This window comes from Cherax quadricarinatus, unplaced genomic scaffold (assembly GCF_038502225.1).
Source record: "Cherax quadricarinatus isolate ZL_2023a unplaced genomic scaffold, ASM3850222v1 Contig1050, whole genome shotgun sequence".
NCBI classification, from domain to species: Eukaryota; Metazoa; Arthropoda; class Malacostraca; order Decapoda; family Parastacidae; genus Cherax; species Cherax quadricarinatus.
Genome location: NW_027196076.1, coordinates 3,409 through 18,881, shown reverse-complemented (window position 1 = coordinate 18,881; position 15,473 = coordinate 3,409).

The following is a 15,473-nucleotide window of genomic DNA, read 5'->3' as shown; positions in this document are numbered from 1 at the left end:
GTGGACGATTGTGAAGAGAGTGGATATGGATGGTGTGGCCCTACTGGGCTGAGGTGGAGAGTTGTTGGTTGTCGGCAGAAGTGGATGGTAGAGGCTCTGGTACTGAAGTCGATGGTTGTACTGGAGTGTGCATAAATCAGTCAAGTCAGTCAGTAATATGGTCAGTCAGTAAATCAGTAATCAGTAATTAAGACAGTAAATCAGTCAGTAAGTCAATCAGTCATCACACAAACTCATATTTGCCTCACTCTTTTTGTGTACAAAGTGACGCTTCATTACTGCTACTCGTGAGCCACTCCTAAGCTTATCTAATACTATCTCGATTTTCATCATAATTCCTAGAGTTGAACACTAACCTTTTCTTGTCACTTGCGGGAACACTTGTATGCTTACTGGGTGCCATGATTGCTTGGCAGATTTAACAAATGGCAATGAAAATAAGAAAATATGTATGTAAATAAACACAGTGAGCTGGGTATCATGTGGGAGTTCGACACGTGGATTAGGTAAAGTAATACTCACGTAGGCTGGTAGTACATATAATTACAGATAATGTGGGTAGCGCCCTTACAGCCGTTACCTAGTCTCTCTGCTCTCTCTCGTACAACTGACTGACTGGCCGCCCACAGTACCCATATGTGAGAGGGTCTTTGAATACTGCCAGGTCAGCGCAATATGAGTTCAGACAGTGACTCAGGCAGAGACGGTTGGTCGTGAGTCAACTGGCACAGTGGTTACTGGTAACTGGTTACTACTACTGAGAGCTCGGCGACGCTAACGTATGTCGTCCCGACATACAACTAATACAAACTAGAGATGGCAGGTATACGGCTTGGGCTGATTCTATACAATGTTAAAGTACACAACAATTAAACATTATAACATACATAAGTAGAACATTGGAATGGAAGCTTACGTAACTGAAACTGTAATGCAATACAAGGTATAATATAGCACAACTTAAAACTCAACAAATGAACATCGAACTCAACGTTGAGATTACAAGTGATAAAAAAAAAATTTGATCGATCGATCTGTATTCATGTGATCTACGGATTCTGAGGAAGGAATATATACAAAGAAAGAGTGTTTAACAGAAAGGCAGATTCGGTGCACTCAAATCTAGACTGTTAACTCTCAGAATGCGGAGAGAACATGAACACAAAAAAAAAATTCTTGAATACTGATAAGTTGATACTGTAATTATTCATCTATACAGGTTATTTACATTTAACCCCAACTCTGCTAGGGTGAGATTGACATATGCAGAATGGGTGTCATCTCTGGGAGGATCAAACTCTGTAGCATTGGCTAACTCATGCTGTATTTGAGGCAAATCTGAATTGGATGTTACAAATGATACTTGAGGATTTCTCAATACCTGTCGTGTACGTAGGGAATAACGACATTCAGGTTGATCGTCTGACTGAGTATCAGAGGAAGAGAGTACAGGATCAGGAGGATTGTCAGAGTCTGTCACATTAGTCTGGGTTGGAACATCATTATCATCACATACTAACTTCATATGATCTAAATGCGATTCTTTATACTGACCAGTACTAATCTCTCTAACCTTATACTTATTACCAGTGATATGTTCAACTACTCGATAAGGACCAACAAACTTTTGATCAAGCTTTGGCATTGCAGACGTTTTGTTAAAGTTAATCAGCATAACTCTCGAACCTACTTTGATTTTGGATGGCTTTGCTCGAGTGTTTGCGACTCTTGTAAATTCTGCTGTTGATTTATGAAGTGTTTCACGGATTCTTCTAAAAACACTTTGAGCTAAGCTGGTACGAGTTGCTATGAAATCATCAGGGTTGTAATTTGGTTTCGGATTAGAATATAACAACTCATAAGGCAAACGTTTATCTACACCATACAATGCATAATGTGGAGTGTCACCTATAGAAACATTGTAAGCAGAATTTATAGCACACTGCACATCAGGTATAACTTCATCCCAAGTTTCACTGTTGGGATTGATAGTGGCTCTCAAGACATCAAGTACTTTCTTATTGGTTCGTTCCGCTAACCCATTGCTGGCAGGATGATGAGGAACAATGGTGGATTTAGAGATCTTGTACAAGGTGCACAAATTTTCAAGAATTTCATTACAGAATTCACCTCCATTATCTGTTACTAGGGACTTAGGAGTGGTATGCCTGCAGATAATGCGTTCTTTAAACGCTTTAGCTACTGTCTCGGCAGTCTTATCTGCAATAGGAACTAACTCACAATATCTGGTGAAATGGTCTACCATAACACACAGATGTTTGTTACCTTGGAGGGAACATTGGAAATTAGTTAACAAATCTAGCGCAACTCTTTCCCACGGTTCGCTAGTAGTTGGATATACTTGGATTGGATTAGGACCATTAGCATTACCTTTATGTTGCATGCAGACACTACATTTCTTAACATACTCAGAAATATCAGTTGCCATACGAGGCCAAAAGTATTTCAATCTGGCTTGTTTTACTGAACGATCCATACCAGGGTGTGCAACACCTGGTACATCGTGAACTAGCTGTAAGGCTACATTCACTAGTGACTGTGGAATTACTAACTGGTATACTCTTCTGCTAGGAGTACCCAACTCGGCTGTTCGATACAGTAATTCTTGGTTCATGACAAAGTCACTGATGGGTGCTGGTGGCTTCACAGTCAGAATAAGATCTTCCTGGAGCAGGAATCGAATCACACCAGACCACATGGGATCTGTTCGTTGAGCATTCTTTACATCTTCAGCACTAAATGGAGGGTCTGCAGTTACTATACTAACATGTCGCGATAAGGCATCTGCGACTACATTTGACTTGCCAGGTAAATGCTCAAAGGTGGGATTGAACTCTTGGATAGTCAAGGTCCATCTGGCTAACCTTCCAGTAGGTTGTTTGTTCTGGAATAAGGGTATCAGTGGAGCATGGTCTGTCAAGACATGAACAGAGTACTGATAAATAATGTCTCGGAAGTGCTTTAAAGACCATACTATTGCTAAAGCTTCTTGCTCAGTTACTGTATAATTACGTTCAGCCTTCGTAAGGACTCGGCTAGCAAATGCAACTGCGTTGTACTTGCCATCGGTCTTCTGAGCTAGTACGGCACCTATGCCAATTGAACTAGCATCAGTTGTCAGATAGAAGGGCTTAGAAAAATCTGGAAATTTCAAAATTGGAGCAGATGTTAGCTTTTCTTTTAGAGTTTGGAATGCTCTTTCTTGACGGAAGGTCCAAACAAAAGGAGCATCTTTCTTAAGCAACTCAGTTAGAGGAGCAGCTATGGAAGAAAAATTGGCAATGAAAGATCTATAAAAACCTGCTAAGCCCACAAAGGATCTTACGGCATCAGCAGTTTTGGGAGTTGGAAAATTTAGTACTGCAGTTACTTTACTTTGGTCAGTCGTAACCCCTCTAGGAGTGACTACGTGACCAAGAAACTTAATTTCTGATCTGAAAAATTGACATTTAGACAGTTTGATCTTTAAATTGGCTTCTTCAAGCTTACCAAGTACTACATCAAGTCTTTTCAAGTGTGTATCCACGTCTTTAGACATGACGATTACGTCATCTAAGTACACCATAAGTGCATTACCTATGAGACCTCTAAAGATATTAGTCATGAGCCTTGAGAACGTGATAGGGGAAGATCGTAATCCAAACGCCATACGGAGGAAGTGATAATGACCTGTAGGAGTGGAGAATGCAGTTAGCTCTTGGCTGTCCTCGTGAAGAGGGACTTGCCAAAACCCTTGTAACAAATCTAGGGTTGAAAAGACTTTGTTATCTCCGATATTACGTAAAAGATCACCCAGTACAGGGAGTGGAAAGCGATCTGGAATGGTTTTCGCGTTTAACTTCCTAAAGTCAATCACTGGGCGCCAAGTACCATCCTTCTTAGGTACTAGTATCAAGGGTGCATTCCAAGGGGAATTGCTAGGTGCAATAACTCCATCATCAAGCATTTGATTGATCAATTCTTCTGCGACAGCAACTTGTGAATGAGGCATTCTGTACGCAGGTATGTAGATAGGTCTAGTACCAGGTTCAAGTGGAATACGATGGGACAATAAGTTCGTTATACCCATCTTCTCACCTGGTAAAGCAATGGCTTTACGACGTTTGTTCAACAGAGTCAACAAACGCTTGACTTCATCTGGGAAGTCAGTGGGAGCTAAGTCTTTCTCCTCAACTGGTGGAACAGATTGATCCAGTGAAGTGGATGAGGTCTCCCCGGCAGAAATAGCACCGACCCACTGGTCAGGTGACAACTCATCCTCTACCTGAACAGGGTAAGGATAGTGAACAAGGTCAACAAGATTGGTATTTGCTCTGAGGCGAACACTGTGACCAGAAGTGTTGGCCAGGAAGAAATGGATCTTACTATCTCTTACAACATGTAAGGATGGTTCAACAAATAGACCTTTTACTTTGCAAGAATCACTGTCAACTAGGACGTTATCACCATCTGGAACACTAGGAACAACAACAGACACTCTAGTGAGAGCACTAGCCGCAACAGAGACGTCTTTCTGCAGACGGCATGTGACATCAACAAGAGATGGCATTACTAGTTTCAAGTAATCGTTTTCTGACAAGGCATCCCCTGTGGAGAAACTACTACTCGAACTAGCAGTCATTGCAGGGATAGGTTGTGCACTCAAGGCAATCTGAGTGTCCTCGGACACTTGAGGCATCGGACTATCCTGCAAGTCTGAAGGTATAGGTGGAACACTGATGGGAGTGACAGAATTACCAGTGCCTGACCGCTTGGGTACGCTACTGGAGAATGCATTAGCTTGTAAGGACTTAATCCGTACATCATACTCTGCAGCAGTATAACAGATTTCTGATCCAAGCTGGTAACCCCAGAATGGAACGATCAAGTCGTCAATTTGGGCATGCCATCGATAAGGGTCGAGCACAATGCGTAAGTCTCGCATGGAAGCAAATCCCAGTAGAAGGTCACCAGGGAAAGTAATCTGGTCGACAACAAGGAAGGAAGCAGTGAAGTCTCTACCTTGGATAGAAAAGGTTAGGGAAGTCCGACCTCGGACACGCAGGTGAGAACCAGCTACTCCACTAAGGGAGGACACATGAGTCGGTTCTACGAGAAGGACATGTCGTAACTGCTTATCCTTAAACAAACTAGACCTAATAATATTGACTTGCGCACCAGAGTCCATGAACAAATGAACGGGCGCATTATAAACAGATGCTTGCACTATAGGGCCTATGGTTGCATTGGAAGTTATGTGCAAACAAAAAGGTGGATTGTCATCAGAAAAGACTTGTTCCACTTCATCCCCAAAATCATCTATGTCAGAGACATGTGAAGCAACATCATCAGCAGGATTGTCATTCTCGAGACTGCTTAAGGCTTCAAAGGAATTGTGAACGGGGATGGTGTACTCATTATCACCTACTGTCACCATGGGACGGTTTGACTGGGGCGCTCGAATTCCCCCGAATTGGAAGAACGAGCCTGGTTCTGGTTAGTTTGAGAATTGGAAGAATGAGCCTGGTTCTGGTTATTTTGAGAACCACGATATCTGTTTCCTCTACGGGTTCTGCAGTTGGAACGGCCACGGAAAGACCTAGAGTACTGAAGGTTATAGAGAGCATTGCACTCAGATGTGTCATGTCCATGTATTCTATGATAAGTACAGTAGGGAAGAGGGTACTCATCATCAGTACGACGTCTCTTAGGGTAACTATCAGGACAATTAATTGCAATATGGCCACGGAAACCACAGTTGTAACAATTCCGCCGACTATGGTTACTGAATGTACTATGAATACTACGAGGTGTATAACGACTCTGTACACTGGTTCTTGATCTCTGAGATGGTTGACGACCACGATTTGTCTCTGTGGCGCAAACAAGAGGTGGTGCAGACTGAGGCATATGTGTGACATTACTTTTGATACAAGGGAAAGTACCCTGGGGGCACAAGGAACGTACATGATTTAAGGCTGTAAGTGGTTCCATCGTCACAGTTGGAGGATGAGCCTCATAAGCACACACAGAAGCAGGTGGCATTAGTTCTTTAATTGCTCCAAAAGCTGCCATTTTAGCAAACGATGCTGTGGATGGTTTATCCTCATCAGGGACAAAAGATGATGATTGGACAGCATTGATAAATGATGATAAAAGTTTGTCTAATCTAACAGCAAATGCACTCAACGATTCATTACTCATGGGTGTAGCATTCACTAGTTCCCTAAGAACGACATATGGATCAGCTGTTTTTACTGAGACAAGGAAAGAACGAATTAGTTCCTCATATTGTGACCACTTAGTAAGATTCCTGAAGTCTCGCATATCAAGGAGATCAACAATGTGAACAGCAGCAGGGGATCGATAAAGAGCTTCTTTAGCAAGTCTGATAAGACTTTCCTCTGAAGGAGGACCTTCAACTAGAGCACTAGCACGAGAACGAATGGCCGCAAACCATGCTTCAAGACTATGTACATGGCCATTGAATAAAGGTAACGCATCAAGGGAATCACGAGTATAACTATAGTATCTCGGTGTCTGGGTCAGTCTGTCAGTCGGTAAGGAACTGTGAGGACTGATGACAGGGGCAACAGTAGCCTGAGAGGTCTGAGTGTCGACATTCACTAAAGTATCACTTGACGGTATGCGAGACATAATGGCAAAGTAGCACGAGAACAAATAAGGCAAAAATAATGAACAATAAAAATGATATAAAATGCTAGAATTGAAATAAAGGAGATGCAACTAATTCTGCAGAAGGAATAAAAAAAAATGTCTAAGATACACTGCAAGAGGAAGGACAACTCAATTTAAAGGACTATTGGCCAAGAAAAATTTACATTGAAATATACAAGTAAAAATATTACTGGAGACTGAATTAAATGCAAAATGAGCTGTCTTTACTCTTGCTAATAAAGAAAGTAATTAATTAAATGTTAAATCAATGTAAAAGTATAAAATAAAATTACTAAATTGTTAACTGGGAAATTTAAGTATTTTCTAAGAATGCATAAACGAGATTAAAATATAATTCATAAAAATATCAATAAAAGAAAATAATTCACTGCAGAACAAGTGCAACAAAATAATTCACTGCAGAACAAGTGCAACAAAATAAGGTGTAGAAATAATCACTGCAGTAGTAAAGTTTCACTGGGAAAACTCGGGTTAAATAATAAAATTAAAATATGAAGAAAAAAACTGATTGAACACTTTAACTCTTAATTGTAAATTAGACAAAACAATTTACTCAAACAGAGTAAAGAAAACACTTTACGTTAAAAGTAATTGAAATTACATCAAAAGTGAATTTGTTCAAAGAAATATAAAAATATGAATAAAATAAAACAAAGGAACAAAACGGGTAATGTCACACTTACTGTGGCAGGGCACACTTCATTATTATAATATATTCTTACAACAAAATCTTGCTGTGACTGATACGACAAAAATTTGCTGGCAAAAATAATGGTACACAGTCTGCGAAAAAAATTAGAGGAATGAGACACTGCTGGCATACGAAAAAAAGACACACATAGAAATAAATGGATAATTTGGTATACTGGGGTGAATATCACTGCATGAAATACAATGACAATTACTGGAGAATACAACGCTGAAAGAATACAATAAAAAAAATGAATCACTTCACACAGAGTGACTGACTGGTACACTACACAATAATACTTACTACAGACAGGAGTAGCATAAAAAAAACACAGATAAAAAAAAAATATGAGATAAGTGAAAACACTGAAAAATATTGTAAACGAGTCAAAGAAATACTGAGTCTACACTGAAAACACAAGGTTTAGAGTACACAAGAAATTTACTATAAATGTCTCACACACGCAAATGTCTTTAAATGCTAGAAAAATGTCTCTAAAGTATCACTGAAGTCTGTAGTAGTCGGGTGATTACTGGTGATGAGGGTAGGTTGTAGGTTGTCCTGCGCGGTGATGACTGACGCCTCCTACACTCACTGTTGTCGGAAGAAATGCACTCTCTCGGTGGACTCCCATAATTGGGTTTTATCATTGGCGCTCCGCTACATCTCTTGACCAATTATGTGAGCCAAAACAGTATTAGGACCCGGTACAAGGGTGCAAACAACCACAGGTAGATGAGGTGGGTGGCTGGTGGTGGTTGTGGAGGGAGTGTGTGGTGGGTGAGATGACTCGCTGGCGCGCAACGCCCGCCACTCTACCCACGAAGGTGGCTTGATAAGCCACTCTATGCCACAGGAATGGTGAAAACCACTCTTAGCATCCAACAGGGAGCACAAAGCGATATAGACAATACTTCAGAGGAACTTGGCTTACTTCTTACTGCGTGGCTTACTTCTCTCTCTCAGCTGGGTTAGAAGCTGGGTTGGCTGACTGGCTTACCCCACGAGAATGGCTGACTGGAAGACGTGTAACGATGCACAAAGCACGGAGGAGCAAGTGGATGACAGGAGACAGGCTGGATGATAGGCTGACTGGCGTTCACTTCCACAGTCTGGCTTACTGACTGGCTTAATTGCAAAATCCGGGTCAACCCCTCGGAGATTGAAGCAATTAGCACACGAACTAAGCCAGGAAGCTTGAAACGGCTGCAACAGGCTTGCAGGCTGAAGGTTGTGAGGGGAGTAGCTGGTGGGTGACGGTTCACCTTTGACCCTGCCGGCTACTCACAAACAGTCTTCTAACGTCTTGAATTACCCTTAAAACTTATCCACGCATCCCACCGCTGTCACCATTTATCATGTGGGAGTTCGACACGTGGATTAGGTAAAGAAATACTCACGTAGGCTGGTAGTACGTATAATTACAGATAATGTGGGTAGCGCCCTTACAGCCATTACCTAGTCTCTCTGCTCTCTCTCGTACAACTGACTGCCTGGCCGCCCACAGTACCCATATGTGAGGGGGTCTTTGAATACTGCCAGGTCAGCACATGAGTTCAGACAGTGACTCAGGCAGAGACAGTTGGTCGTGAGTCAACTGGCACAGTGGTTACTGGTAACTGGTTACTACTACTGAGAGGGGTAGGTCTCCCCCGTTGACTCAAAGATGTAACCCACAGACCATCCTGCCAACGAGGGGCTGCGGGCTCAAAATTGTTTCCCCTCCCACAACCATGTTAAACTAATTTTACAAAGTGTTAAACAAAAATATGCCGCAATTCTTCATTCGTATTTTAACAAAAATGTGCAAGACCAAACCGTGTTAAAAGATGGTCTACTGTATACTAAAAATGTTATAAAGGGCACAAAGGTGACATTAAAACAATATCAAAGACGGGTGACACAAACCCACTACCATTATAGTACTATGCTCCTTGCTTAACGATGAATTTGCTTACTGACGTGGTCTTAGGAACGGAACTCTGTCATTAAATGAGGAGAGGCTGTAGTATGTCATTAATGTCAGCTAGGACTGTGTAATTTGCATCATGTACTTGTAAAAATAAAGATTATTGCATTTTTTGCGACCTATTTTGAATTTTGGAAGCTCTGCCACTGAGGATTTTGGAAGTTATCTGAGCCATTCTAGGATGCTGGGGATGGGTTCAACAACTTTGATCATAGGACACATGAACATGACAAGTGTTTCAATTATTATTATAATGATAAAGCACTAAACCCATTAGGGGCAAGTGTTCCATGAATTTGGTCCTCGTTACCATACACGTGTTGAATATTTGAAGCTAATTGGATGAGGCATTCCTGAGTTATGAGCAAAATATAAAGTTGGAGGAGGAAAAAGAAAAAATGTAGGATCCTCCTAAAGGTACCCCTTCAAGGATACTTAGTAATGTGCGAGCTCTCACATGGACTTTATCTCAATATTAGCTTCAATCCTGATTACCTCTCATTATCCTGCAAGGTTAATGCTCAACTATGAATAATAAAAAAATCCACTCTGGACACCAGAAGCGGTCAGCGAAGAGGGGAGAGCATGGAGTTGAGACTCGACCCTTGCAACTGCATACAAGTGAATACACTCACCCCCTTCCCACTGTGATTAATTTCGTGATTGTACTAAATTTTAGACAAACACTTGTTAGCGTATAAAACAATTGCAATTGCTTAAAACTTGTGTAATTGTACATAAGTATTCACATCCCACAATGAAAAGCAGAGGCGCCACGAGTACGCTAAGAGACAACACAATAAGTGTCAGGGGGGTCCAAGACTGTTCAACTGTCTCTCAGCATACGTAAGGGAAATTACTAATAGAGGGAGCTGTACAGGCACCTCAAGTCAGTTTCTAACCAACCAGGTTGTAGTTGGTATGTCGGTTTGTGTGAGGGTAGTAACAGCCTGGTTGATCAGACCCTGATCCACCAAAAGACCTGGTCATAGACGGGGTCGTGGGGGCACTGACCCCCAGAACATCCTCCAGGTATACTTATTTGTGGTTGCAGGGGTCAAATCGCCACTCCTAATTCATTTCTTGGAAGGAGAACCTCGAGGAACCTCAGAGATAAATTACTCTTGGTTTAAGTTTATTTACTTACAGGTACACATAAGTACAGTTACACAATATAAATGACAATTATTATACCTAGTAACAAGTGTAAACTACCCAGGATAACCCCCAAAAGTGACTTACTGCCATTGAGGTCCTTGTACTATCTTATTATCTAAAGCCTAGCCGTATGATGCAGTAGAAATCATTAAAGATTATAACCTTAAAAATTTAAACAAATAAGTAACGCAACTACGTGAAAATCAGTTCCAGTTAAGAGTTACAGCTGGAATGAAGTGAACTTTTTAACAAGAACAATAGAGTAAGTTTATTCAGGTACACACAAATACAGTTTTTTTTATTTAAAACACTGCACAAAATACAAGAAGGTATAAAATTATACTAAAATGGTATTATGATACCAGATATGAACACGAATCTCCAAATGTCACAACCGCTTGCAGAGGCAAAGGCAATGTTCGCGGCTTTCCCTGAGACCCACATAAAGGATCACTTGGACAACGAAATATGGATCCCAGGTTACAACCTATACAGATGTGACAGAGTGAACAGGCAAAAGGGGGGGGGGGGTTGGCCTGTACATTGCAGAGTCACTTGTTTGCACAGAACTGCTAAATGCCTCAAATGATGTAGTGGAAGTTTTAGCAGTAAAGGTCGAGAACCAAAACCTAGTCATTGTGGTAGTCTACAAGCCTCCGGATGCAACATCCCAGCAATTCCAGGAACAGCTGTTAAAAATTGACCACTGTCTGGAAAATCTTCCAGCTCCTGCACCCAACATCTTGCTCCTGGGGGATTTCAACTTAAGGCACCTAAAATGGAGGAATATAGCAAATAATATTGTTGCAGTAACAACACCAGGAGGCAGCTCTGATGAAAACTCACACTCACACAAGCTTTCAAATCTCTGCACAAAATTCAATTTAAACCAGCAAATAATAGAGCCTACTAGACTGGAGAATACACTAGACCTCATCTTCACTAACAATGATGATCTGATAAGAAATGTCACCATATCAAAAACAATATACGTACTCAGATCACAACATAATTGAGGTTCAGACATGTATGCGTGGAGCCCCAGACCGACATAATGAGACTAGTCACGAGGGAGCATTCACCAAATTCAACTTCAATAACAAAAACAAAGTGGGACCAAGTAAACCAAGTCCTTACCAATATAAGCTGGGAAGATATACTAAGCAACACAGACCCCAACTTATGCCTAGAACAGATTAACTTGGTGGCATTCGATGTATGCACAAGGCTTATTCCTCTAAGAAAAAGGAGGAGTAGATGTAAAATAGAAAGAGACAGGCGCTCCCTTTACAGGCGACGGAAAAGAACAACAGAGCGGCTGAAAGAGGTCAATATATCCGAAATGCATAGGGAGACACTGGTCAGAGAAATAGCAAGCATCGAACTTAAGCTAAAGGAATCTTATAGGAGTCAGGAATCGCGGGAAGAACTTAAAGCCATAAATGAAATCGAAAGAAACCCAAAGTATTTCTTCTCCTATGCCAAATCAAAGTCGAGAACAACGTCCAGTATTGGGCCCCTACTTAAACAAGATGGGTCCTACACAGATGACAGCAAGGAAATGAGTGAGCTACTCAAGTCCCAATATGACTCAGTTTTTAGCAAGCCGCTAACCAGACTGAGAGTCGAAGATCAAAATGAATTTTTTATGAGAGCCACAAAATTTGGTTAACACAAGCCTACCCGATGTTATCCTGACGCCAAATGACTTCGAACAAGCAATAAATGACATGCCCATGCACTCTGCCCCAGGGCCAGACTCATGGAACTCCGTGTTCATCAAGAACTGCAAGAAGCCCCTATCACGAGCCTTTTCCATCCTATGGAGAGGGAGCATGGACACGGGGGTCATCCCACAGTTACTAAAAACAACAGACATAGCCCCACTCCACAAAGGGGGCAGTAAAGCAACAGCAAAGAACTACAGACCGATAGCACTAACATCCCATATCATAAAAATCTTTGAAAGGGTCCTAAGAAGCAAGATCACCTCCCATCTAGAAACCCATCAGTTACACAACCCAGGGCAACATGGGTTTAGAACAGGTCACTCCTGTCTGTCTCAATTATTGGATCACTACGACAAGGTCCTAAATGCACTAGAAGATAAAAAGAATGCAGATGTAATATATACAGACTTTGCAAAAGCCTTCGACAAGTGTGACCACGGCGTAATAGCGCACAAAATGCGTGCTAAAGGAATAACAGGAAAAGTCGGTCGATGGATCTATAATCCTCACTAACAGAACACAGAGAGTAGTAGTCAACAGAGTAAAGTCCGAGGCAGCTACGGTGAAAAGCTCTGTTCCACAAGGTACAGTACTCGCTCCCATCTTGTTCCTCATCCTCATATCCGACATAGACAAGGATGTCAGCCACAGCACCGTGTCTTCCTTTGCAGATGACACCCGAATCTGCATGACAGTGTCTTCCATTGCAGACACTGCAAGGCTCCAGGCGGACATCAACCAAATCTTTCAGTGGGCTGCAGAAAACAATATGAAGTTCAACGATGAGAAATTTCAATTACTCAGATATGGTAAACACGAGGAAATTAAATCTTCATCAGAGTACAAAACAAATTCTGGCCACAAAATAGAGCGAAACACCAACGTCAAAGACCTGGGAGTGATCATGTCGGAGGATCTTACCTTCAAGGACCATAACATTGTATCAATCGCATCTGCTAGAAAAATGACAGGATGGATAATGAGAACCTTCAAAACTAGGGAGGCCAAGCCCATGATGACACTCTTCAGGTCACTTGTTCTATCTAGGCTGGAATATTGCTGCACACTAACAGCACCTTTCAAGGCAGGTGAAATTGCTGACCTAGAAAATGTACAGAGAACCTTCATGGTGCGCATAATGGAGATAAAACACCTCAATTACTGGGAGCGCTTGAGGTTCCTAAACCTGTATTCCCTGGAATGCAGGTGGGAGAGATACATGATTATATACACCTGGAAAATCCTAAGATAAGATAAGATAAGATTTCGTTCGGATTTTTAACCCCGGAGGGTTAGCCACCCAGGATAACCCAAGAAAGTCAGTGCGTCATCGAGGACTGTCTAACTTATTTCCATTGGGGTCCTTAATCTTGTCCCCCAGGATGCGACCCACACCAGTCGACTAACACCCAGGTACCTATTTGCTGCTAGGTGAACAGGACAACAGGTGTAAGGAAACGTGTCGAATGTTTCCACCCGCCGGGAATCGAACCCGGGCCCTCCGTGTGTGAAGCGGGAGCTTTAGCCACCAGGCCACCGGGCCTGGTACCGAACTTGCACACGAAAATCACTCGCTACGAAAGCAAAAGACTTGGCAGACGATGCAACATCCCCCCAATGAAAAGCAGGGGTGTCACTAGCACGTTAAGAGACCATACAATAAGTGTCAGGGGCCCGAGACTGTTCAACTGCCTCCCAGCATACATAAGGGGGATTACCAACAGACCCCTGGCAGTCTTCAAGCTGGCACTGGACAAGCACCTAAAGTCGGTTCCTGACCAGCCGGGCTGTGGCTCGTACGTTGGTTTGCGTGCAGCCAGCAGCAACAGCCTGGTTGATCAGGCTCTGATCCACCAGGAGGCCTGGTCACAGACTGGGCCGCGGGGGCGTTGACCCCCGGAACTCTCTCCAGGTAAACTCCAGGTAAACCCCAGTACAGACAATTAACACACCACACATAATGTCGGTATTACAACCCTAACACACAACTCAACATACCATTCAATACCTGGTATTACACAGTGTTAATATTGCCGGAGCTGACAAAACAGCTGACGCTCCCCCCCCCCCACACACACAAAAAAAAAATATATATCCACATTCACCAACCTGAAGAATCACAACATTAATTAAACATTAATTTAATAACATATCCTGAATTCGTCAGTAACTTTAGTAGTAAGTATTTACAAGCATTAGTGGTATAGGAACACCACAGTCATAAAACATACAAATAAACTATTAACAAAAGTGTAAACATTATATCCTTAAACACATGTACACTTATCTTTTGTCTTTGTTGGGTTTATGAGGGCCACTGACAGCATAAGCCGTATCGAGTCCGCTTTCTTGATGGTACGAGAAAAAATTGTTGCCCAAGGCTGGGCGATGAGATAAAAGGAACAAAAGTTTCTTTGTAAATAGAGACAGAAGCTTGAAGTTTCCAATTAGATCCGGTGGACGCCCTTGCCAAGCCCCAGCAGAGAGGGACGCCCACACTCCCACCTGAGTTCAGTAACCGGCTTCCCACCAAAGACTGTTAAAGAATTTCCCGCAGAGCAGAAAAAAATGGAGCTGGCTAAAGTAAGCCGATGAACAGGTGCCCCTCCTGTAGAGTGCCCGGCAGGCTAAATAGATGAGGACAAGCGTCCCAGAGAGAACGGGGGAAATTTGTCACCGATACTCAGGCGAGAGAGAGATGTCCACACCCGACGAAGGCTGATGCAGAAGTCTATACACCTGCAGGTGATAAATATCAATAATAACGTTGCCACTATGAAGTTCAAGCTCTATTACAGCATTGCTAAAGTGCAGTTTATGGACATTTAAAGTGTTCTTGAAAATAGTACATTGCAAGATAATGTATAAATATGAACTAAGTAACGATATCATCGGTGTGGAAAGCATACCATAACACAGAAAATGAACACGCACAAGCCCTAACTCGTTCTCACCGTCTGACTGGTGTGTTAAAGCTAAACGACCCTGAAACAGCTCCTGAAGGTTGCACGTGCATACCCAAACAGTAATGCTATGTCCCTGTCACATAGGAGAAAGCTATAAACACTAACTCTGCGTCTGCCACTCACCTGACAGTTACAATCAGACACTGCAGACCAGCCCGTTATGAAACCCCTGAACCTCACGCTAATCGCAAATCCCTTAACTCTAAAGCTTTATATACAGACGAGAAATCCCCCTCCCATCTCCTAACTTATTGCGACAT